Below are 24,578 nucleotides of genomic sequence, written 5' to 3'. Positions count from 1 at the left end.
ATCCCTGGTGAGAAGCCCCGGCTGCACTTTATTTGCAGCAGCTCTCACTCATGTGCTCCTGTGAGGTGTTTTTTCACACTTTTTAGGAGTATAAATTTACATTTTTTGAATTTTGGGAAGTAGCACAAATGATGACAGGAAAGTGCTTTTAATTTAATCATCCAACACATATAAACGGAAACTTGCGAGGCAGGTGCTGCTAGCTCCAGGATGTCCTTTTTTGGAGCAGCTGTTTTGTGCACTACAAATATAGTTTATTCATCCATTCATTGATTCAGCTGGTGCATGTAAATGTAGAACAATATCATGTTGAGCCCTGCAAAGGTTATTGTTTTTATGCATGTGGACAGGGCCAGACAGGTCTTTGATTCCACTGGGAATGTCCCCGGTGGGCCGGAGCCCTTAGAGATTGGCTTTGAAAGCCCAAGGTCACACCTGGTGTCACGTCACTTCCGCCAGGTCCCTGAGGTAAATGGCAGCAGGCACTGGGAGGGTTCAAGAGGAGAGGAAGGGAGAAGAAAGATAGAGAGAAAGCGGTCAGAGGAGAGGAAAGGAAAGAAGGAGAGAGAATGGATAAAAGGAAAGAGAGCGATTGCAGGAGGAACTGGAGGGCGCGCAGCTGATTTAAACTGCTTTTGGTTCCCGGGAGGGCTCTTCATGGGAATTGTGCGTGGCAGGCAGTGACCAAGCCTGCACTTACGACAGCAGTTTCCAGATTTATGGTGAGCTTGAGATAAAGATTCAGGTGTCAACATCTCCGGATTCCAGCGCTGGGGGGAGGTCTATGCAGGGCAGACCAGAAGAGCAGCAGGACAGGCCAGAAGAGCAGCAGCGCAGGACAGGCCAGAAGAGTACCAGGCTAGAAGCACAGCAAGGCAGGCCAGGAGAGCAGCATCCCAGAAGCACAGCAAGGCAGGCCAGAAGGGCAGCAGGGTAGACCAGAAAAGTAGCAGGCTAGCCCAGAAGAGCAGCAGGGCAGGCCAGAAGAAGAGCAGCAGGGCAGACCAGAAGAGCAGCAGGGCATGCCAGAAGAAGAGCAGCATGGCAGGCCAGAAGAGCAGCAGGGCATGCCAGAAGAAGAGCAGCAGAGCAGACCAGAAGAGCAGCAGGGCATGCCAGAAGAGCAGCAGGGCAGGCCAGAAGAAGAGCAGCAGGGCAGGCCAGAAGAGCAGCAGCGCAGGACAGGCCAGAAGAGTACCAGGCTAGAAGCACAGCAAGGCAGGCCAGAAGGTCAGCAGGGCAGGACAGGCCAGAAGAGTACCAGGCTAGAAGCACAGCAAGGCAGGCCAGAAGGGCAGCAGGGCAGACCAGAAAAGTAGCAGGCCAGGCCAGGAGAGCAGCAGGGCAGGCCAGAAGAGTAGCAGGGCAGCACGGCAGGCCAGAAGAAGAGCAGCAGGGCAGGGCAGGCCAGAAGAGTAGCAGAGCAGGCCAGAAGAGCAGCTGGGCAGACCAGAAGAGTAGCAGGGCAGAAGCGCAGGAGGGCAGGCCAGAAGAGCAACAGGTCAGGCCAGAAGGGCAGCAAGACAGGCCAGAAGAAGAGCAGCAGGGCAGGCCAGGGCAGAAGAGCAGCAGGGCAGGCCGGAAGAGTAGCAGTGCAGGCCAGAAGAGCAGTAGGGCAGGCCAGGACAGAAGAGCAGCAGGGCAGGCCAGAAGAGTAGCAGTGCAGGCCAGAAAAGGAGGACAGGCCAGGGAGAAGAGCAGCAGGGCCAGCCAGAAGAGAAGCAGGGCAGGTCAGAAGAGCAGCAGGGCAGGCCAGAAGAGTAACAGTGCAGGCCAGAAGAGCAGCTGGGCAAGCTTTGGATAAGGGCAGCAGGGCAAACCAGAAGAGTAGCAGTGCAGGCCAGAAAAGCAGCAGGGCAGGCCAGGGAGAAGAACAGCAGGGTTTGCCAGAAGAAGGGCAGCAGGGCGGGCCAGAAGAGCAGCAGGGCGGGCCAGAAGAGCTTTGGTATGGGCCTCCAGGTTTGCTACCAGGGATGAGAAGGCTGGAGCACTCATCTACACCCTATGAAAGTCCCAACAACAGCAGATTTCATGCTGGTCTGTGTACAAGACTGGCTCAGACATCTTGAGGGCAGCAGCAGCTTATATTTCCAAGCCGTGGCAGGTGGGCAGCATCACACTGCCAACCAGAGTCGTTGCAGTCTATAAATGTTCAAAGTACAGCCAATCAGAGACGTGTCTGGGAAGCGCACCCTTTGCCCCATTACAGAATGCATGGTGTGAGGGTACTCTCATCTCGCTACAGGGGCGGGACTTGGATCCCAGTGGTGGGCCTCTGCACCTCATGGCACAATGAAGGGTGCCCCTGGGAATCACCAATTTCATGTTGACAAGATAAAGGACCTCACAAATGCTTCCGAAACAGCAAAAAACACAGTGGAACCAGTGCTTAATTTGAGTCAGTGGTTTCCGGTGCTCAGCACGGCACTTAATTGTGAACACCAGCGCTTATGTCAGTCTGCCACATGGTGGCGCTGTCTGACTAATTTACAGATGAGCACAACAACAGTTGTTTATTAATTCATCTTACATTAAAAATGGCTATTGCCTGCTGCCCAAGCTATTATTATAGATTTGGGGGCCTGGAATGGTCTGATTTATCACATTTGCAGGAGTGTGATGGTTAGTACTTGTGCTGGTACTGTCATTGACAGCGCTGGCAGGGGCAATGGGTGGTGAAAGTTGCAGTGGGTTCCTGACGAGGGCCCTGCCACCTATTGTTTTTTTACAAACTAAGCAATGAGCAGAAATTTCACGAAAAAGGAAAAATACTGGGGTGGCCCAGCTGCACTGTGTCTGGGACTTTCGTCCTGACTTCGCTGCTGCAGTCTCTTTCACTTTATTACATTGAGTGGGTGCTCCATGTAATCCCGAACTTGTGCTGCCGCACTCCATCCTGGCCTGGATGTCCGGCTAACAGCTCTCCAGGCCGGACATACAATCGGGCCACCCAGGCATCTCCGGGTGGACCTCAGGCTAGGGGGCTGTGAGTACCACAGCCTGCCCTCACTGCCCTCTTGTCCCGGCCTGCCGTCCTGCTTTGAATATTTTCACCAGGGCTGATTTCGCTCTCCAGTCTGGCCCTACAGTTTTCTCTAGCAGGGCTGCTCATTAAACACTGGAGTCCTTTGGCAGTGCAACAACTTCACTGCAGTCTGTCAGATGCTGGACCTGTGTCCCGCACCTTGTGCTTTCTCTTCCTCACACACCACAACTGAGCTGCATCTTGGGCTTTTGACTAAGGGTGGGAGAAGAATTCCGCTCTGCCAGCGGAGTTTGCGGAGTTTGACAAACTCCACCAAGTGACGCAGAGTTTTTTCTTTCAAGCGGCTCACCAATATTAAGTTGGCAAGAGCTTGTGAGAAAAAAACGCGTGCTACACCTGCTCCCAGCGAGATTTATCAACACGCGCAGTAAGGGCAGGTCGCGACCGCTCGCGTTGAGTAATCTGCTGCTCGCATTGAGTAAGTTGCAGCTCCAGTAGAATGTCTGCTTGAGTGGCAGAAAGCAGCAGCGCCCTCTGGCACGACGCATAGTGCCACTCGCGCTGATTTTACAGTGCGGGACAAACTACTAGCGCTAAAAATCAGTACAACTTTACAGACTCCGCCCCTGGCAGTACTCCACGGACCGCGGAGGAGTTTTTGGGCACTTCGCGGAGTTCTACTGAGTAAAACTGTGCGCACTCCACTTAGGCGTACTTTTGACATCTTCACAATCTTCATTTCACACAAAGGTATAAAAAAACAAAAAAATTGTCAATAGCACCCAGTATGTAATGCTGAGATTGGCTCAGCCAATCCTAATGCTTAGAATGCGCGCACTAACTGCTGTTATATGCCTTCATTCTATTTACAATGATAGGCCTATGAATCAGTGCATGCCAGAGGGTAGGTTTCTGAGTCTGTGTTGGATGGCATGGGGGGTGGGGGTGTTATTACCCACCTGCTGTTGGGAATGAAGAGCCATTCATTGCCTCTGCCCTCCTAATGGAGGCTGGGCAATTAAGAACAGTTAAACTTCTTTGGAAAGGATGTTAATCACTGTTAGTGCCCTGAGCAGAGAAGTTGAGGTTCGAGACCAAAGCGTCTTGGATGATGTGCCTAGAGTCTGTGTGTAATGTGTCACTTGCGCTATGTAAATAAGATAACATACCGTGACACGTCATGCAGACTGAACTCATAAATATCTGATTCAGGGCGCGCAGGTATAAATGTCTGTCTGACCCGAGCCGAAACCTCGCGTTGTTTTCTGGACGCTCCCGCCATGCAATCTGCCGTCCTGCGCCCTTCCGAGCGAGCGCACGTTTTAATGAGATTGTTTTCAGCCCCTTCAATGTCTCGCTGATGGGTTTTGTTTCCCGTGTAACGCCGATACAGGTGCAAAATTGCAGTGTGCATGTGAACGCGTCGGCACATGTGCGGAAATAGCACACGAGGCCAGAACACATTACCTGCGAGCTGCCGGCCCAGATTGAGGGTCAGCAGCGCTCCCTCCGCTTGCTAATGCCTCATTGTCTTTTAGTACACGCTGAAAAATAATGCTAATTTATGTAGATATTTCATATGCATAGAAAATAATGAGAAACACCTGCAGAATTTTCTTCCTTCCTGAGTTCGACAACTAATTATATTTTTTAAGTAATGGCAACCGCTGAACACAATTATCCGAATCACGGTAAGTAGTGGAATAAATTTAAGGCGCTTCTGGAAATTTCAGCAGCGCTTTTAAATGGAGTTTTGTCTGCTGGACTCTTGTGGGACAGGTAGAGAGGTGGTTGGGGGATTCGTGAATACAACGAGACAAGCTCTGCTGCTGTTCTTTGGCTAGGTGCACGCTGTATACCATATACCTCCATATATACATAACGCAGCGTGGTGCCGCAAGTCATTGTGCTGCGCCGCGCTGCGTTAGTTTCGAAGCACAGGGATGCGACATATGTACAACAACATGTCGCATCTCTGTGCTTCCCCCTGCGCTGGCGCACAAACTGCTGTCATGCGCCGGCACATGCACCCTTGCACCATGGTGCAAGGATGCCTGCGTCGTGGGGAGATTGTTTTTGTGCAGGAAGGGGCACCTTCCTGCACAAAAACAATCAATTGAGGTGATTTGCTCTTCCAATGTGAGCTGTAGAATGCAGCACTCATTGAAAGAGGTAAAAAACGAGGTGAAATGAAAACATTTCTCCTCGTTGCACCTCGCTACGCCACCCCGAGGGTGGCATAGCATTCTGACGCATTTCCAGATTTACGATTTCTTGTAAATCTGGAAATGCATCAGTGGACATGGGTGTTGCGTGGGAACACCCACAGCAACACCCATGACACTCCCCTAACACGCAAAGTGTTGTGTGAACAGAGGTAATATTTACAAGCACAGGTTAAGTCACGCAGGGTGCCTCTACCTGTGCTTGTAAATATCACTCAGCAGGCTACGCCACCGGTGCGTCACGCAACGTGACGCACCGGCGGCGCAAGGGGCTTGTAAATCTGCCCCAGCACATGGTAAGGCCCTGACTTTAGGGGATCGACAGTCAGATAACTATTTTGTTTGTTCTGTCACGTTTGATAATTCGCTCAGGACTGTAATGGACTGTAATGTTTGGAGTGGCATGATCCGCAGAGCGCATTGGCTCAAGCGCTGCCCTCCTGACCCCAGGGCCCTGATGGAACTTCCGGTGAGCTGTGAGACGTTGATGTAAACACCCTGATGGCAACAGGTGCAGCCAGGACACAGGTGCCCATTTTAGATAAAAAGTAAATGTTCGAACTGAGAGTTTACGTGACAGAGAGAGAGAGAGAGAGAGAAATTGAGAGAGAGAAATATATATATATATGTAGAGAGAGAGAAAGAGAGAGAGGCCTTAGAAGCTTGTCGCTCTGACTCAAGTCCTATAAAAAGAAGCGGAGAGACTAACCAAGTTAGACAGTCAGCAAGTGCCATCATGACAAGTGCCATCACAGCGCACGACGTCTCGCCGCGTGACATTTTAATTGACCTCACCGGAAGTAACATCACAAGAAGTGACATCAAATAGCAAGACCTCACACATATGTTCATCAGATCTATCATGAGTACATTGTAGGCACATTGCGAGATTTAACAAATGAGATTTGGCGTTGGGGTTGTGTCAAATAAGTGACGCAATCCTGACGCAAAATCTGGGCCTCAACTTATATCTCTATATATTTTTTTTTTTACAAACCCTGCCACAAAGAAACTGGCAACAAGGAGAAGCCTGGTATAGATGTGTTCTGCCTAATTGGTTGCAAAGTCTGCATTTTAAAATATTTTATGGGTTTAAGTCACCTGCTGCAGAGGTGCCCAGTAAATCTCAGGGAATAATAATGATGAGATTTAACATATTTGTTGGAGAGATCTGTGTTTTGTTTAGTCCCCTATATGAATGAAAGTACAACCTATGCAAAAGGAGCGTGCAATATATAGTCCTTCAATAATAGTCAAAATTCAGAGCAGTATGCCCATTAATTGTCCATTCTTAATATTCCATGCACAGGTAGAATCCAAAGAATGGCGGAGTCAGATACACGTTAGATGGGTATGCGGCATCTAATAGAGGAATACCTAAACACAAGGCTATACTATAAAGATCTTGGGCCCGATTCACGGAACTAACTTAAGACAAAATCCTAAACTTACTACCATTTTGGTATTCACAGAAGGCACTTACTCATTTTGGTACTCACAGAAGGCACTTACTCATTTCGGTATTCACAGAAGTTAGGAGTCCTAACTTTAGGACTCCTAAATGCCTTCTGTGAATACCGAAAGTCTTAAAATTAGGATTTTTCTCAGTTTAGTAGTAGTAAAGTTAGGAGTCCAAACTTTACTACTTCTAAACTGAGAAAAATCCTAACTTTAAGAGTTTCGGTATTCACAGAAGGCATTTAACAATAAACTCAGAATTGATAATTCAACAATGAGACTCCCTAAGGATTTTCTTTGCGTGGAATAATGTACAATTAATGAGCATACTGCTCTAAATGTTTACTATTATTGAAGGACTGATGACCTGCATGCTCCTTTTGCATAGGTTGTAGTTTTGTTGTACGTGACCCAGCGGTGGGACCACATTAAGTAGAGCGTGTTTGAAGCTTTGTCATAAGCTTCCCAGATAATACAGCAGTGCCCACTTTGTTTACTGCCCTCACCGCTAGCGACTTGATTAATTGATTATGAATGAAAGTAGTACAGAAGATTAAGGTATGTCCTGTAAAGCACATCAAGTAACATGCAGATGACATTTGTTATTTTATGTAGATAGGTAAGTGCGTTACTGCTTTGAACACAGGGATCCTTTGGTTACTTGCAGTTCATAAATTGTAATCCTAATATATCACAGTGAGCTATGAATGACAAGACTCCTACACCATGTAACACATCTTATACATTGATATGCACATTTACTTGAGTTATTGTCAATGGATAATATGTGTGTTATTGTTGCAAAGTCATCCTGTGCCCTGGGCACCCCCCAGCTTTTTTCTGACTGATACTGGTTAACCAGGCCCAGGGCCAGTGCTATGCTGAAAGAGACACATTAGAATATAGTTAAGACACCTTCATACACTAGGGTGCACAATGGTATGGTGGAGTACCCCTGTGATTGGCATGACCTACCCTGAAGGCCCCTAGTATATAATAGGGCAGGGGGATTGAAACTACCTAGAAGTCCCTAGTACCCTGGGGCATGGCAGTTTAGAGGCCAGCAGCTCTTTTTCCACTTGCATGTGTGCACTGCTGAAGCCTGAGGTCAGTTTTAAAGCAGCCCTTGGTGCCAGGACTGCTTTTAAAAAGTAAATTGTCTGTGGGGATGAGGGGACATTTTATCATACACTATGGCAATGTCCGAGAATCGCTGAATATTGGGTTAAGGTAATGAGGACAATATTGCAAGTAGAGGAAGTGTCACTAATGCCGGAGCCCAAAAGTTGTTTGTTAAATGTTTGGGGACCAAACGATCTTACACATCCGGCACAGGACTGGACTACATCAGGAATAATGGTTGCGAAGCGTAACATTGCACAAAAGTGGGTCTCGGAGGAGATACCGACACTCAAAGCTTGGTGTAAAGATATGGATACAGCCATGGTGACCAAAATAGCAGTATACATTAACCGAGGCTGTCCGCGAAAATGGAATAAAGTGTGTGGGGCTTGGAATAAATTCCAGGGATACATCTGTGAACCTCCCAGGGTGCAATCGGAAGAGGTCTCAGAGGAATGGTGGGGAAATGTAAGACTCATATGTTTAATATTGTCGAAGGTTATGGTCTAAATACTGACAGTAGGCAAAATGTTGTAGGAATGTATATCGCTGGAATGCACTTATACTACGTATTGTCAGAATTGTATGTGCCTTATTGATTGTAATAATAAAAAGTAAAAAATAAAAAAAATAAAAAGGAAATTGTACCCAAACTCGACTTTAGGATTTGGGGCACTTAAAAATGGATAACCTACAATGTTTTGGTATATTAGGCACCCCCAGGGTCTCCCCTAGGTGTCCCAGCGATGGGGGTCAGATATGTATAAGGTACTCCCTTATAAAATGAATTTTTATATGCCTGGGTAAAGTGAAATTTCACATTTCACTCCCCACATTGTGGTAAAGTGCTGCCCAATTTGACTTTGATGCTAGGAGCTCTGTGGAGGGAGGATCTGCAATATTTCTACAAATTCAGAACCCCTAAAGTCTTCCCTAGTTGCACATGGGGTGGGGTTCCTGTCAATATAAGACAAGTACTTATAAAATATCTTTTTGTAAGTCCTGGTGCTGGCAAAATGGTCCAAGTCATTTTTCCCATTGCAAATCCCCTGTTACATAGGTTCATATGGTAAGAAGTTATTAATTAATAACTCTTGATAGGAAAAGGCTAGGAATGCCATTCCAAGACTTCCAAGAATGGTATTAATAAATCCAACAATATCATATTGTTGAATTTCCCCTAAAGTGTACATACTAGAAGTTATGAGACTTTCTTGTTTCTAAGTCCAAATTCAGCATTCCAGTGGTCTGTCCTAATTGGTCAGAGTTAAGTGGATTGGCCAGGCTGCCTTGTAGAGGTGATAAAGAGCCACTAGAATCAAGCTATCCTAGCTGAAGAGGAGTGACACCCCAAAACCGGTCCTAGGATGCTTGTTTCCAGTCCAGTGAGGACCTGGTTTGGCAGTTCGGGCTGGTCTGTTCCCATGAGGTACAGGGTCAAGACTGATTTGCATTTGGCCAGGTCTAAACTGGGGTGGCATGGTGAGCAAAAGAATGATGGATTTAACCCAGATCTCTTGACTGGGGGTGAATGTTTTGATTTGTTCTGCATTCCGTCCATCAATTGTGTGTCTTTAGCTCTGCTGGGAGGGCAGTGTGCTGTTCCATAGGAATGCCAAGCCAGGGGGAGGAGTCGTAAACCATGGTCTTCAAAGAGGAGAGCAGAGACCAGTGTCATTTACAGCTCTGAACCTACCACCTCAGGCAGATGGTAGGATTAAGGAAGGTATGAGCAGATGCAGAGGGTAGAGTCTGAGCAAATTAGCCATCCTAGGGGTCTGTTTAGCCAGCTCTTACCTCCTTGTTGGAAAATCAGCCATTACGGATTTGGAAGATGTGATGCACTCTGGGATAAAATAATGCCACACTCTACAGGATGTGGTCATAACTTTGAGGGGTTACCCTGCTCCCATTGGTCAGAAGTCACCTCCTGCATCACCCAGAGAACTTGAAATAAGTATCTGAGAGGGGCAAAGCCTCCCAGATTTGCTGCTTGAGACTAGTGAAGCAAGAAGTGCCCTGCTGAGACGTTTTGCTGTGCAAAGATTTCTAAGGCCTGACCCCTGAAGACTGCACCATCTGAAACTGCAGCCCTGCGGATTATTTTGCTGAAACAGAACTAAAGAGTGGACTTCCTGAAAACTACAGGTTAAAAGAGTTCATCTGGAACATCACCAACTAAATCCGCACCTTGGAGAACCACCAGTGGATTTGTAAGGGTTTTGTACCAGTGGATTGTGGGAACTGAAGTCCTCAACTTTTAAGGACCATCTTGGAGCTTCCAGACCCTTGGAGTGTGTTTGAGACACTTTGGGACCCCTTGAGGAACTTCAGGAAGAAGTTCAAGAAGTTTGGTGAACTTTGGAGCAACTTTGGAAAAAAGCTCCATAAAGGGACCGACTCAACCTGGCCAGCCAAGCCGCCTGCCTTCAACCACGAGCCGGCCAAGTCAATCAGGTTCGTCCTGCTAAAAGCTCCATGGGTCCAACTTCCAGAGTTTGACTGGGACTAGAAGAAAACTGAAGCCGGCGAACCCTCACCGGATCCGGCTACATGAGGATCATCGAGAGACCCCGTGAGATAAAAAGCTCCAGAAAAGTTTCTAAGTCCGCTCGTAGAAAAGGTTACCTGGAGCAACCGCGAACACCAAGCCGCCTGCCTTCCATCGCATGCTGGCCTGGATTCCTGGGTTGCCCCGCTGAAGCGATCTTGAGAAATTTTCTAAGTGTGCTCCAAGGAAGTTGACCGGGACCTTGTCAATGTCAATCCGGCGAACCCTCACCGAATCCAGACTGGCTGGGAGCTTCAAGGGGCCTCATGAAGAAAAGCTCCAGAACAGTTTCTAATTATGAAGGTAGAAACTGAGACTGGGACCTGCCGCGAGCTGTAGCTGCTCAGGGCTCAATTGCGCCCGGCCTGAAACTTTGACTTTGGCCCAGTCTATCGCGAGCAGGTATCACAATATGGGGCTATAATCTTCTAAGTGCTCAATTTTATTAAATCTTTGAAAATTAATATCTCCGGTTCCCTACATTGGATTTGTGTCATTGTGGTATTATTTTAAAGATAAAAATATTTCCTCCTATTTTTATAAATTGGTGTTGGATTTTTATTATGTGTTGTGTCTTAATTATTTACTGAAATGGTGTTTTTAAATACTTTACATACCTGTCTTTGAAGTTAAGCCTGTCTGCTCGCAGCCACGTTACCAAGAGTTGAGCATAGGAATAATTTTCTAAGACCTATGCTGAGTCCTATCATGTGTTAGTGGCCTTATTGCCAGTGGCCGACCTACCTTTGCCCCTACCAATAACCCACTTTCCAACAGTTATGTAAAGCGCTTTAACACTCTGCACTGGGATGAGTAGCGCTATAAAAGAAATAAAATAGTGCTATTTAAATTGTTGTTTGTGTAAATACTGGGACAGACCAACGCATGTGACATTCTTAGAGTTCATGGACTTGTGTACAGGGACTGGGCAAAGTAAAAAGAGACACCGCATGCTTCTCTTAAGTACCTGTGAAGAGATAACAAGCAGTGTGTTTATGTTTCCCCTCTGTTGCATTTGCATATAAGTTTGACATTCCACACCGCCTCCAGTCAGGTTACTTGATCAAAAGGAGGCCTGATGACTCTTTAACCTCAGCCCAGATGGAGGTGAAAAAAGCCCCTTCACTGCCCGCACATTGCTGCTGGGAATGGAAAGCAGACTAAAGGCGCAGGCGCCGCTGAACGTGTCCCAGTGTTTGGAAATGACAATGGGACGAGTTCAGCACATTTCTGTGGCCCAACTTCTTGGCAGGGTGGAAGGCGTCCACCATGTGAAAATAGTGGGTGGACGCCATGTACACGCGTGTCCTGCTCTAACTCACTTGTAAACTTTCTGCCAGATGTGGCCATCGGGCGGGATGGCGCAGAGAACCAGGACACAATTTTGATAGCGAAATGGGCAGTTTTATTGGGACAGGTTTGCAGCTGGTTTTCGCATATAACAACACAAGTACTTTCCCTGCCTCACTAATACAACATTCTGAACTCTGCCCCGCCCCCACCACCCCTATTTGTGAAATCAACTAATCAAACAACCAGTTCACCCAACAGCATCCGGTCTCTTTCTGTCCTCCGAACTTTAAAACAGGACCTGCCCCTCGCCTTCACGTGCCATTCGCCCTTCACTGGTCTCACGCACCCCTCTTTAATGTCACCGCCCCCACTCCCCGACACCGACAGCAGCCCAACTCCAGGCCTAGCAAAGTGACCTACAATATTTATAATAAAGCTGAAACAGGCCGGAAAAAATACACGCTCCCCAAATAACCATAACATTGGACCCTGAATGCCACAATAACCCTCCGCATAGAACAAAAAATAGAACCAGAGTCATGCACCCCGAAAAAGTACAGCAATTTCTCTTCTCTCTGCATACCAAAATGTAAGGCATGGCGGAGGGGCAGCAGGAAACCTGCCCCACCCACAGGATCACAGCCCCACAGGGGTAAAGACTCTAGCTAGGCCTTGACCCATGCGCAAACTGCTACCTAACCCCCCCAACCCCACCGCCCTGCCTAAATGAGCTGTCCCTGCCTTGTCAAGGGCTGCACTTAGGGAATCCTCGTGGGCCACTGAAAAGCCTCCTTCTATTGGGCATTAACATGCATACCTATACATTTATTTAAAACCTTATAACCGCATAACTTTTGGAACCATCTCCACCCCCAGTCAACTGGGTGGGCGAAGGCCCTCTTCACTGACCCACAAGTGGAGGACCACCCATTGTATCGACAGACCCCGCCTGCCTGAGGGGGGAGAATTGTACATTAGATCCATCCACTTGTGTAGCGGATACATTTTAGGCACAGGTGAATGGCATGTGGCGACCATCTTGGTACTAAGCGCCCGCATTCTTCTTTTTTCAGAATAGAAGAAACGCCCAAAGGAAAGGTTTCAAAACACAGAGATTTTAAATTTGGTTAATCAAAATGAAGAGATTAGAACTTTGTAAACAAAAATGAAGATGAACAATGAACCACATTAGATCATCATTCAAAGACGAGTTAGAAACACTGAGCAACCCAGGAACTGAAGAACTGAAGACTGGTGGGTAAAGGCAGCCTGCAAGGCAGTCACAAATAACTCTGCAGGGGAGAGGCACATCTGAAAAGAGGGAGAGTTTGCAGCAATTATGAGGGAATCCATAACAGGGAAGTGGGTATTACAAAAGAAGTGGAGTAGGGTACAATGCAAGAGAAGGGGAGAAAAGAGTGAGAGGACAGGGCCAGAGGATGAGAAGAAGTTGAGGAGAAAAGGGAGAAGGTAACCGGGTCAAGGGGCAGTCAGGGTCAAGGGGGATATTGAGAGAGAGGACATAGATGGGGAGACCTGGGAAGAGTTAGGCAGAGGATGACATTTGACTGGAAGTTGGGGATCAAGATGGGCTTGAAACGCTTGTTTTCAGCTTTTTGCTGAATTCTGGGACGTCATCAGATGTCTTCAAGTAGTGATTCCTGTTGCCGCTAACAATGATTGGATGGCATCCAGGTGATATACAAGTTTATTTGTTTGAAGCCTGAAAACCTATCTGCTCCTGAGACTTTTACTTCCCCAAGAGATGTTTGAAGCTAATGATCAGCAGACTGGTTTTTGCAGGTGGATAGATTTCCAGTTAGCCCTCTTTCCCTTGGGATACTTTGGAATTTGAAACAGTCTTGCTATTCTTGGCATGTGGCTCTAGACAGGGCTACAGGCAGAACTCCCTAGAGTTTAGGCTTAGTTTGAAGTTGGCTAGCTTTTATGTTGAAAATGCATTTTTTAAAACAATTTTGCAATATGTTTTTAGTGGCAACAAAGTTCTGGGGGATTTACTCTAGCTCTTTATTTCATGTAGATTTTTTTCCTTTGGAGAGCAGAAGGTCTCAGAACTACAGGAGACTGTTCTTGGCAGTGGGATTTTAAGATGAGACGGGCTGGTCAACAAATGTTTTGTGATACTTGTCAAAGAAGTTATCAACATCACCAGGGATTTGAATTTTGGTTGCAATTTCTGGTAGGGCATTAGATTTTTTTTGCCGGGATAGAGTTGGAGGGTCTTTTTACAATAGTGTAGGGAGTGGGGAAAGAAAGCAGTGGAGGCCGAGGTAAAGATATGTCATTTGGGTTTGAGATATTGTCTCCATAATCCACTTCAGTGGGTTTGGACCAGGTTATTGTGATTGTATCAGCTAAAACATAGTCCAGGAGAGTAGTTAGATAGTTGTACCAGGTGGTGGAGATTTAGCAGATTTTGAAAGGTCAGGGTGGGAAGGGTCTTTTAGGTGGCCACAATTCAAGCTGAAGTCGCCAATGTTTACTAGGAGGTGGCATAGTCGTGATCTCACCCTTGAAGTTCACGCACCGTCACGGTGAGCGGGTAATGGTGTGAATGAAGAGGGCTTCCGTGAAGGTTCCAAGCCACTTTCAAGCATTTAAAGGAAGAGTAGAGGCACATTTTTTCGTTTTTCTTCTTTTTTATAATAACTAAATGGGTTCCCCCTCCTCCAGGTTATATTTCCCTATTAACGTTGATAATATTGTGACTTGATGGAACAATGGTGTCCATGAAGGCCTGTGAACTGTTGTTCAGCCAGGTTTCAATGAGTTTGAAGAAGTGTCATTGGAAGTTAGAAATGGTGTCAGAGATCGAGGCGCGGGCAGCCTTGGCGGGGCAGTGGTTGTGCAGGACACATTTAGTGATAGTGTCTTGTCTACAGTGTAGTGTGTTGTATGTGAGGTATTTAAGGTTAGATGTGCGACTGTACATTGGGGTGCACTTGCGCGGTATGGCGCGTCATCCTACCAGAATCAAGCAAGAAATGTCCCAAACAGCTTGTTCTTCGGCGCAGGCGTAGGTGTCACTAGGTTAGAATCGTGTTACAAGGGGACATGTCCACCTGGGGGCAATTCAGGGAAAGCTTGGCTCAGAGTAAGCTGCGTTTTCATACAAGTTACTTGTAACCCGAGGTGATCTTCACTGAAGGAGTAAATGCCTCTTGAGAAGACCGCTTTGCTAGTTTCTTCTCACAATAATAGGACCCCAGAAGTGCAGTCTATGGATTAGGCAGTGTGAATAAAGGGTGATATAGGCGGGAACTACCTCACAGGTGCCAAGGACAGCTTTAAGAATCTTGCCCAGATGTCATGGCCACAGTCCACTGTGGACCGCGCCTGCGCAGTCCTGAGATCTGAAAACATGTTGCAGGGTGTAAACTTGAGCTGTTCCATATCCTGCCAGCCTTCCCTTTGTAGCGATTGTCTCGTTTTCAGGCCCCCATATAGATGTGACGAGCCTTTTATAATGGTGTTGCCCAGCACATCTAAGACTTTGGGGTAGATTTGAGTAATCTGCATCAAGGTGCCTTGTGGTAACTGCAGAGGGACTTCCAATCGCTCGAGCGAATATTAAACAGTGTGGGTGAGAACACCTCTGCATGTCAGGGGGGCTGGGAGGGGATCAGACACTGCGGTTAAAAAACACAACAAGCAACTTCAGGACATCTTTAACTGCTGAATCATTTCAGAACTGTTTTCAACAAACTCAGGAAAAAAACCCCACTGATCTTTTCTTTTATTTGTTTACCTTTCACATGATATGTTTTATTAGTTTTCACAACTTTTTTATAACCTTAAATAATGAAAGTTTATATATATGTATTCTTTGTCGTTTTGCTCCACTAAATTGTTAGCACATTGTAATGCTGTATCTTTTGATTACTTTAACCGACGATCCAAGCTGTTTCTGATTTTGATATGAACAATTCTACCGTTTTAAAACTCCTAAATAACTTTTACAACTTCCTCGCAAACAATCTGAACAATTTAAAAATTTCCCATTCGTTGTTGACTTTTTTTATTTTTAGATCATATGCTTTTAAAAATAAAAGTTAAAACGATTCATAAAGAAGGGATTAGCTATTCTAAAATAATCTTCTAACTGCTGTACCTGTTTAATTAACAAACCCAATATTATTTCAACTCCAAATAACTTGTAAACTCCTTAACTCGGATTCGGTGTTTTACAAACTGAAGAATGTGTGTAGCACTGTAACTTAAAATATCAACTTAGTTTTTTTGCAATCACATTGAGCACCACAAAAATAAATACCACTGCCTGTCGGGCACCACAGAGTTAGTAGTTCCTCTCACAGGGTTTTAGATGAAATTCATGCGTTTTCTAAGTCTCCCAGTGGCTGCCGTGACTGAGGAATAAGAGAGGTTATTTGTCAATGTTGTGTACACAGCTGAAAATGTGCAAAAATGCAATACATACAGTCAAGTTAGGCCGCCAAATCTCCATGGCCCTTGGAAAATATACCTAAACTGGATTTATAGAAGGTACGAGGAAAATATTCAATTTTGCCGGCGGAATTGGTGGAATTTTGGTAACTCTGTGACGTTCTGTCAAAATTCCACCAATTACCGCGTGGCAGAATTTTTTATTGCACGTGCCCAAAAATGGTAAATTGGTGAGCACACGCGAGATTTGGCATCGCCTAGCGTGATTTTTGCTCACTAGAAGGACATACGGCAAGATGTTTCCAACACGGGCGGTCACAACTGTTCATGGTCAGAAGGATGCCTCTTGAGTAGAAATCTACGCGAGCGGCAGCAAAATCAAATAGCGAACAAAGGGTGAATGACAGGAAATGATTCAATGCAGAACCGGCGAATTTAACACATTATATCAGTGTCTGAAGGAATAGGGGTGGTGCACATAAGGGAGGAATGTTCACCCTACATTCACAGTTTGAGACCAAAAAGATAAGCAGGTTCCAATACAAAATGTACACATTCCCAATGGCACAGATAGTTTCAAAACACGTGTTGGCTACCCTGGCTACTTTGAAGACCTCAACTTGAATAAATGACCTATGGAGTCCAAGAATTGAAGGCACATATGAACTGTGGAGTGCATTGGGAATGTGTAAATAAGGCGGCAAAAGCAACTCGAATAGCTGGGCCCTCTGGTGCGCTGCGTGGTGGCATCCACGCTGACGTTTCAGTACGGAACACACTCCCGGCAATGGACTCCCTGATCCGTGTGCAGACCTCACATGAAGGGAAGGCTGGTGTCAGGGAAGTGGCACCTTTGATGGGCTCGGAGGGACAATTGTCTCCCTCTCCTGCTGTACAAACCACTCAAGTAATGGTAGGTAAGTGCTTACAAGAACCCTTCCTTTTGTTGTGCTCCCACAAGGGAACGTTGGGCATCCTGTCTTAGAAAAGCTCAGTGCTGGGTGGGGATGGGTGACTTTCCTCCATCAACCTAAGAGTGTTGTATTTCATCTCTTTTGCCTCCTGAGACAGAGCAGGATTTTTAACGAAAAAGTTCATTTCTACAGAGACCATTTTTCCTTGTGAATGGGGAGGTGAAGAGCTGCAAAAACTTCAAAACATAATAAAAGGCTGTGGCGGTGTGTCCATTGGGGGCGTTGGGGTGTTGTGCCCCCGCCCGCAGCTTCCTCGGCGTCTCTGAACTTAAGTAAACTCTCAGTTTACTTAAGTTCAGAGACGCCGAGGGAGAACTGACAATCATGTAAGTCAGTATGACGTTGGACCGCTCACCCCCTTCAGAGTCTGAAGGGGGTGGGCGGTCTGGCGTTATGTTGACTGACAGGCATTGTCTGGGGCAACAGGCAGCAGCACACAAGTACGCATGAGTGGGGACGGAGGGCGAATTATTACGCCATGCCCAGTCATGCGCACTAGTGTTTGCACAGGCTGGCGCATGCCCATTAGGAGAGCGAGGGTTGAGCCAAGGCTCAAACCTCAGTCTCCTAATGGGCAGGCGGGTAACCCTGGGCGTAGTGGGGCTATGAGGAGCATCACGCAGTGTGGCCAAATTTACGCACACTCCACGTAGCCCCACTATGCGCCGCCCGCCTCCCGCCCGCCCTCATTTTAAAATAAATTAAAGTATTTAAAAGTAAGAAAATAGCTTACCTGAGGCGCGGCGTCCTGGGGCTCCCAGTTCCTCCTTCAGCGGCAACTTCTTCCTCACAAATGCGCATGGAGCCCCAAGACGCCGCGCCTGAGGTAAGCTATTTTCTTACTTTTAAATACTTTAATTTATTTTAAAATGAGGGCGGGTGGGAGGCGGGCGGCGGGCAACTCTGCTCCGCTGTGGCGTGTGCATAGCGCTGCCTGCTACGCCTTCTTCGTGCCCCACGAAGCAGGCAGCACTACGCACACTCCGTGGGTGGAGCGGAGCACTACGCCCACCTTTACAGGCGGGCACAGCGTAAGCCTGCTCTAAGCCAATCCTGGCGCTGCTCCAGCGCCAGGATTGGCTGAGAGGGGTCTCGCCAGCAGTGATGGGCTGTTTCAGTGTAGGCGCTAGAATGGACCCAAGGAGGCGCGGACCTGCTCAGGTAGGATTGATTTTATTATTATTATTTTTTTTTAAAAACCCGCGCGACACCCCCCTAACCCCCCCACGAACCACGACTGTACTGGTCGAACCCTCTCTTCCCACCTACTGTATTGTTTCACAGATCTGCATCTTTTTCTTCCCCTTCATCAGCGCCCTGTCTCTGTGTTATCACTCTGTGTGGCATGTCTGTCTGTCCGGGGCAGTGGGGACACGTTCTTCAGGGTAAATCACGGCGAAGACTCCAGAGGGACTCGAATGAGTGAATACAGTTGACAAATAAGGCTGTTTTAAAGTAGTGCTCGACACCCTGGTCCAGCCTATATGGAACTGAGTGCAAGAGAAAGAAAACCTGATTTGCCCGGGATTACAAAGGGCTTCAAAAGGGGACGTTGGGATCGGTATTCTGGTCTCCTTGTTCATTCTTTATATGTGCTTGTATATGCACTTTTGGGGTTTATTCTGTAGCTGTGCTGATAGCAAGCATTTGTAGTAGAGAACAAGTCAGGTGTCCTTTATGTAGCGCCTTACACCAGCATTTAACCTGTTTCTAAACACACTCAATTGTTGTAGCAAAAGGACTGGGGTAAAGGGGCCACTTAATGGTGATAATTGCGCTTTAAATCCCACTCACGTCCCCACTGAGTTGACATACATTGATTTTCGCAAGATCACACAGCTTTGCTCGGTTCTGAGGCAGCCACGACTTCTGATTGCACAGGAGGTGCTAACACCACTAGATACCTAAAGTCTAGAAGAGAGCAGAAAAGGGATGTGACTGGGGGGTAGGGTTCAAGGGTGGGTGCGACGAGATTTTTAAAAGGCCAGCTTAATTTGGTCATGTGTGGATTCATGAGTAGCTTGATGAATAAATAGGGTACCAGAGATTGACTCTACCAAAGCAATGGCCCCAAGGCATCCATTTGTGGATGGATGGCAAGGTGAACAGACTTGGAAAGAAGGGTCCTGTTATTTGAATGGCATCAAGCTGCCTTCTGTTTCTCTTGTGAATGGATGAATAGGCTAGTGGTGAATGACTCCATTGACTGAGTCACCTCAAGGCACCCAAGGGCGCTCTTGTAAATACATAAATGAATCGGAGGATGAATAGAAATGTAGAGCACTATTTTGTTCTATTTTGTTGAGGACACCTGCCGGTGTCAAGGTTCTCTTATGAATAGGTTGATAAATGACTGAATGAATACACTTTTATAGAATGGCTAAGTTAAGTGAAGGGCTCAGGGTGCACCTCTTCTGAATGGATGAATAGGCTTGTACAGAATGATGCAATCCAGTTGCCTTAAAGTGCCTACATGTTTCCTTGTGAATGGATGGATAGGCTTGTACAGAATGATGCAATCCAGCTGCCTTAAAGTGCCTACATGTTTCCTTGTGAATGGATGGATAGGCTTGTACAGAATGATGCAATCCAGCTGCCTTAAAGTGCCTACATGTTTTCTTGTGAATGGATGGATAGGCTTGTACAGAATGATGCAATCCAGCTGCCTTAAAGTGCCTACATGTTTCCTTGTGAATGGATGGGTAGGCTTGTACAGAATGATGCAATCCAGCTGCCTTAAAGTGCCTACATGTTTCCTTGTGAATGGATGGGTAGGCTTGTACAGAATGATGCAATCCAGTTGCCTTAAAGTGCCTACATGTTTTCTTGTAAATGGATGGATAGGGTGGCTTAATAATGTATAGATTGCTTTATAAACGTTCTTGCTTTCTCAGATTTGGTTGAAAATGCACCATTTGCCCACTTTTTATATTTTTTACTTTCCTGGCGGTCGGCCTCACTCGCATCCCTTTAGGGCACTCATCCCGACGTTTTACGCCCTACCAATTTCAAATGTCACCAGCCTCCACTGATAAAAGGTAATGTTTTGTTCAGAAAATACGACAGTAATTTGTAACTTTTTAACAAACACTGCACACATTATTAAAAGCCACAAAAGCTATTTCAGAGTTTAAAAATGTTGACATTTCTTTTCAATTATTATAAATAACTTTGTGAACTTTTGAAAAAGTTGGAATTTATTGTTGAAAAGTTATGAAGGATATTTAAGGTTTTACTATCCAGTACCGACAGTATTTAAAGTCGCATGCGTTAATTAAATAAGCGAAGACAACTGAGATGGAGCGGCCATATTTACTACGAGAGTTATCAATAACATTTGTATTAACCAGTCTCAGCTTTTGGTTGGCTCAGCTTCTGCTACATAGAACCGCGAGATTGAAAATATCATCAAACTAGAGTGAGTACGGGGCATATCAGCAAGGCGAGGCGATAGAATTATCGCCGCATTTGTGGCCGTTTTCGCCGAAAAGCGGCGATAATTTTATTGCCTAATTAGCAAGCTAACGCGTGAAAACTTGCGTTAGCGTAGGAATTCCTAACGCCCAGCTTTCCATCTCTAATGAGATGCAAAGTGGGCGTTCCTGACCTGACATGACAGGAGAAATGTCGCTAAGCGACATTTCTCCTATCATCAAGCCCCACGCTATGAAGCATAGTGGCAGGAAAAGTAGCGATAACCCCTGTTATCGCTACTTTCCTTACGCCTGCTTCAGGACTGGCTTAGCCATGATATCCTATGGAAGGTGGATATCATGGCTAAGTTTGTGAGTCCCTATCAGCAAACTAACGCTACATTGCGTGAGATTATCGCTGAGTTTCCAGCAATAATCTCACGTTAGGCAGTTAGCGTGAGGATTTTTATCGCTTTTGAGATAAGCGTTGCTAATAGCACGCTATCTCAGCGATAAAATCCACGCTAGCCGGCGATAATTATCCTAGCGCTAAGTGCGCCTAGCGATAATTATCGCCGGTTGTTGCTGATATGCCCCTACGATAGGTAGCTATGAGTTGGATAACAAATACCTGGTATTAACAGTGCCAGACAAAATCCAGTTTTTGAATGACGTCTGTGTTCAGACATTCGGTGCAGGGGCTCAGGAAATATTGAATCTCTTGGAGACTTGCGGGTCAGCCCCAGGGCATGGGGTTGAGTCTGAGAAGAGAGACCTCTCATCTATCATCCCTGGACTCAGGGACAGTCAGTGGTTGCTGCTCAGTCCTCTTGAGTGCCACTGATGCCCTGGGGCCTCAGTCACTATTGCGCTCCAATTCAATGATCTAGAGTCTCTCTTTGCACCTTTGATTCTCCAGAGGTTTCTAGGGTGAGCTGTCAGGGATTACTCCACGAGGCGGTGCTCTCCCTGGGTTCAGGTGCAGTTTGGACCAGTATTCACACGCAATTAACTCAGTGGCCCGTCGGGGCAATCAACTTATCTTTTAAAAGAATAGTTTTTAAAATGTATTTAGAGGTAAATAGAGCAGAACAGGTGCAATTAAAAAGGTGAAAGACAGAACGTTTTGGGGCGTGAATGTCTCCTGTGTGTCTTTGAAAGGATGCCCCTCACCCTGAGTTACGCAGGGAGCTCGCATCTGGTGTTTTTAAAAACTTTTTCTGTTGTCTCCGTGCCCACTACTTAAAAACCAATGTATCACGGACTGCTGCTGCGGATTGACAATGCACGTACCCAGAGGGCAGAGTCCTGCTGCGCTGGTATTTCTCACTGTCCCTTAACCCTACAGGTCCGGTATAGCTCCTTGAAGCGTGACGTGCTAGCTAACCTTACCCGTGAGCCAAGGTTGCCCCTCTAACACCAAGAGGGTGCATCCGTGACCTTGTGTGCCTGAAGCACAGTCTCCAGGTCAAATCCGTCATCAGGCCCTCACCTGCTTGCAGGACTGGTCCACCTTTGAAGTGACACGGGGGTGGACTCTCAGCTTGTTCGGGTTGGGGTGTTGGGGTGGCCTGCACCACTACAACCACAACCACAGTGTGAGATAGATCACTGTGGTGTCTGGCAATAGGTGGACCCGGCTGGGGAAAGAAACTGAGGGTGTAGGACTGCAGCACCGGAGCGCCCCCCCCCCCCCTCACAGAGAGCCAGGTAAATGGCCCCCTGAGGTGTATAACTGTCTGAGACTTTAAATTACATCTTGAACTGCTGCCTTATGTGAGGGTAATCGACCAACACCAACCAAGCACAGCAACTTACATACTGCCCTAGAACACCCAGTCAGCACACACCGTTAATGACCGAAGAGCTGCATTGGGGCGGGTCTCCAAGGACCACTTTTGTCCCTTTGTTCTTCATGAATCACCGGTGTGAGTTCAGTATCTCACTGGCATTTGTGGTCTCTTAGTCATGAAATACATGCAATGCATGGGAAAGAACAAAAAGAAAAAGAGAAGAGAAAAGAAAGACGTTGTCAGAAGAGAAACGAGAATAAGAAGGAACAAAGAAAGAAAGAGAAAAAAAGAAACATTTAGAAAGAGAAAAAGAAGTCAAATGAGATTGAAAAAGAGAATGAAAAAGCAAAAGAGAGAAAGGAAAAGATAAGGAGAACATTTAATGGAACCAAATACTTTACAGCCCTTTACTTTAAGTAACGATGGCATGAGATATTTTATCAGGGGAAGGACTTCAAGCAGCGTGCTCTGGCGTGCTGCGTTTAGTCAAGGCTTGTCCTCAATCAGTAGCACAGAGTGTGTATATAAGAAGAGGGTGGGCTGCATGATGCTCATGTATGGCCACCCCTCAGCCTCTGTGAGCTTTGAAATTGACCTGTGGGTGACTCCTCCGGCACACAAAAAATTGCAATGTAGCAAAGCTTCAAATATATGATTGGCTCCGTAGTTCAGTGCTGTGGGTGTGAACTGGACAACTCAGTTGCTGCAGCACCAGCTGCTGAGTTTCCATTTAAAAATGGTCATAAACCAAGTGACCCTGTGACGAGGAATACCCTGATATTAAACAAGCATTGGCAATACTATTAGGGTTGTTTTCCTAAATGAAAGTGCCTCCTCAGTCAATGATGGCCTTAAGTTTTCAAAAGGTCATCATACATGCACTTGACCACTCATCCTAGCACTCATGCATCCACTGGATTGCGTTCATCGACTTACCCCATCACAATGAATTCACACACAGACGCAACAACATGCAAAATAAATTAAAACAATAACTTAGAAAATGAAAGTATGCAGCTACTTTAACACGGCAGGCATACTTTTATAATCCCAAAATTGAACAAAGCAGCAGATGGCCGTCTTGCAGTGATATTGCACATGACATGAGCAGGGGCGGCTCCTCCACTAAGGCGGAGGAGCATAGCCCCACTGCTTTCTCGCAGTGCAAGAAGCATAAACATAAAATGGTAATAACTTTCAGTTATTACCACTTTATGTTTGGTTGCAGGCAGGTAGGTGGGCGGGGCTGCTCTGCGAGCAGAGGATGAGTGGTGTGCCCACTCCTGCCCTGAGTGCTCATAGACTGTTTGGTCGGCCCTCTGGGGCAGCCCAAACCTGTCTTGTGCACTCTGTCCTTCTCCATGCAGGCTGCAATGCACCCTACATAGAATACATGGCCTCCCCATAAGCGACTGGCTGGGCGGCGTCCTGACCAATCACCACCAAAGCAATGAGGTTTTCCCAAATACCCCTCCACCTTCTGGGCAAGAAAATATTGCACTATGCAACAACTGAAATGGAGGGATAAATACATTCAAAATAGTCATAGGGTACATCAAATTACTCCTACTTTATGGTCCCAAGTCCCAACTTATTTATCCTCATCTCAAAAACCCACATACCAATGTTTATTCCTGGTTGGAACAATTATTCATTTCTTTTTAATTGCTCTCCATTAGATCGACATCAAAAAACAATACCCAGGAAATGCAAAAACGTACCCAAATCATCACAGAAAAAGTACACAAATCATCACAAAAAAACAACAGTTGTTTCTCCCTCCCCCCCCCGGTTTTACAATGAAGTGTTAGCTTTTTAATTAGCTGTGATCCACTGTGAGGTAATCCTCTACACACTTGAGGTACCAATTTCACCTCTAAACCCTTTTAAAAGAGTGCACATCTATTTGCCACACTGCCCCGGGGACCACCACCTCCCCGGGGCATTGAATATGTAAATACAGGGGTCGGTAGCGGCGCCCCGGGCCCGGGAACTGCCTCTTCCCCGGGGCTTTGAATTATGATGGGAGGGGGGCCTTGTGGCCCCCCTCCTGGAGCCCTTTCTGGCCCTGGGGACCTCCACCCCCAGGGCCAGCTCCTGCAATGTCCCGGGGTGCCCACCTCAGGATTTTGCTATAGTCTTGCTTCCAAGAAGCAAAGCAGAATTGCTTTTGGGCAAAGGGAGCTGCATGTTAGCAGCTCCTCTTGCCCAAAAGCAATGTTGGCTCCCACAGGAGGTGGGGAGCCGACAGGGACCGTCGGGGCATTGGGGCTCCCCCACGGTCCCCAGCGCTGAGACCAGGCCCCGGTGGATGGGGTCCCCATGGTCAGAAGTGGCC

Source organism: Triturus cristatus, chromosome 10, assembly GCF_964204655.1.
Source record: "Triturus cristatus chromosome 10, aTriCri1.1, whole genome shotgun sequence".
NCBI lineage: Eukaryota > Metazoa > Chordata > Amphibia > Caudata > Salamandridae > Triturus > Triturus cristatus.
This window is presented reverse-complemented; position numbering follows the sequence as displayed.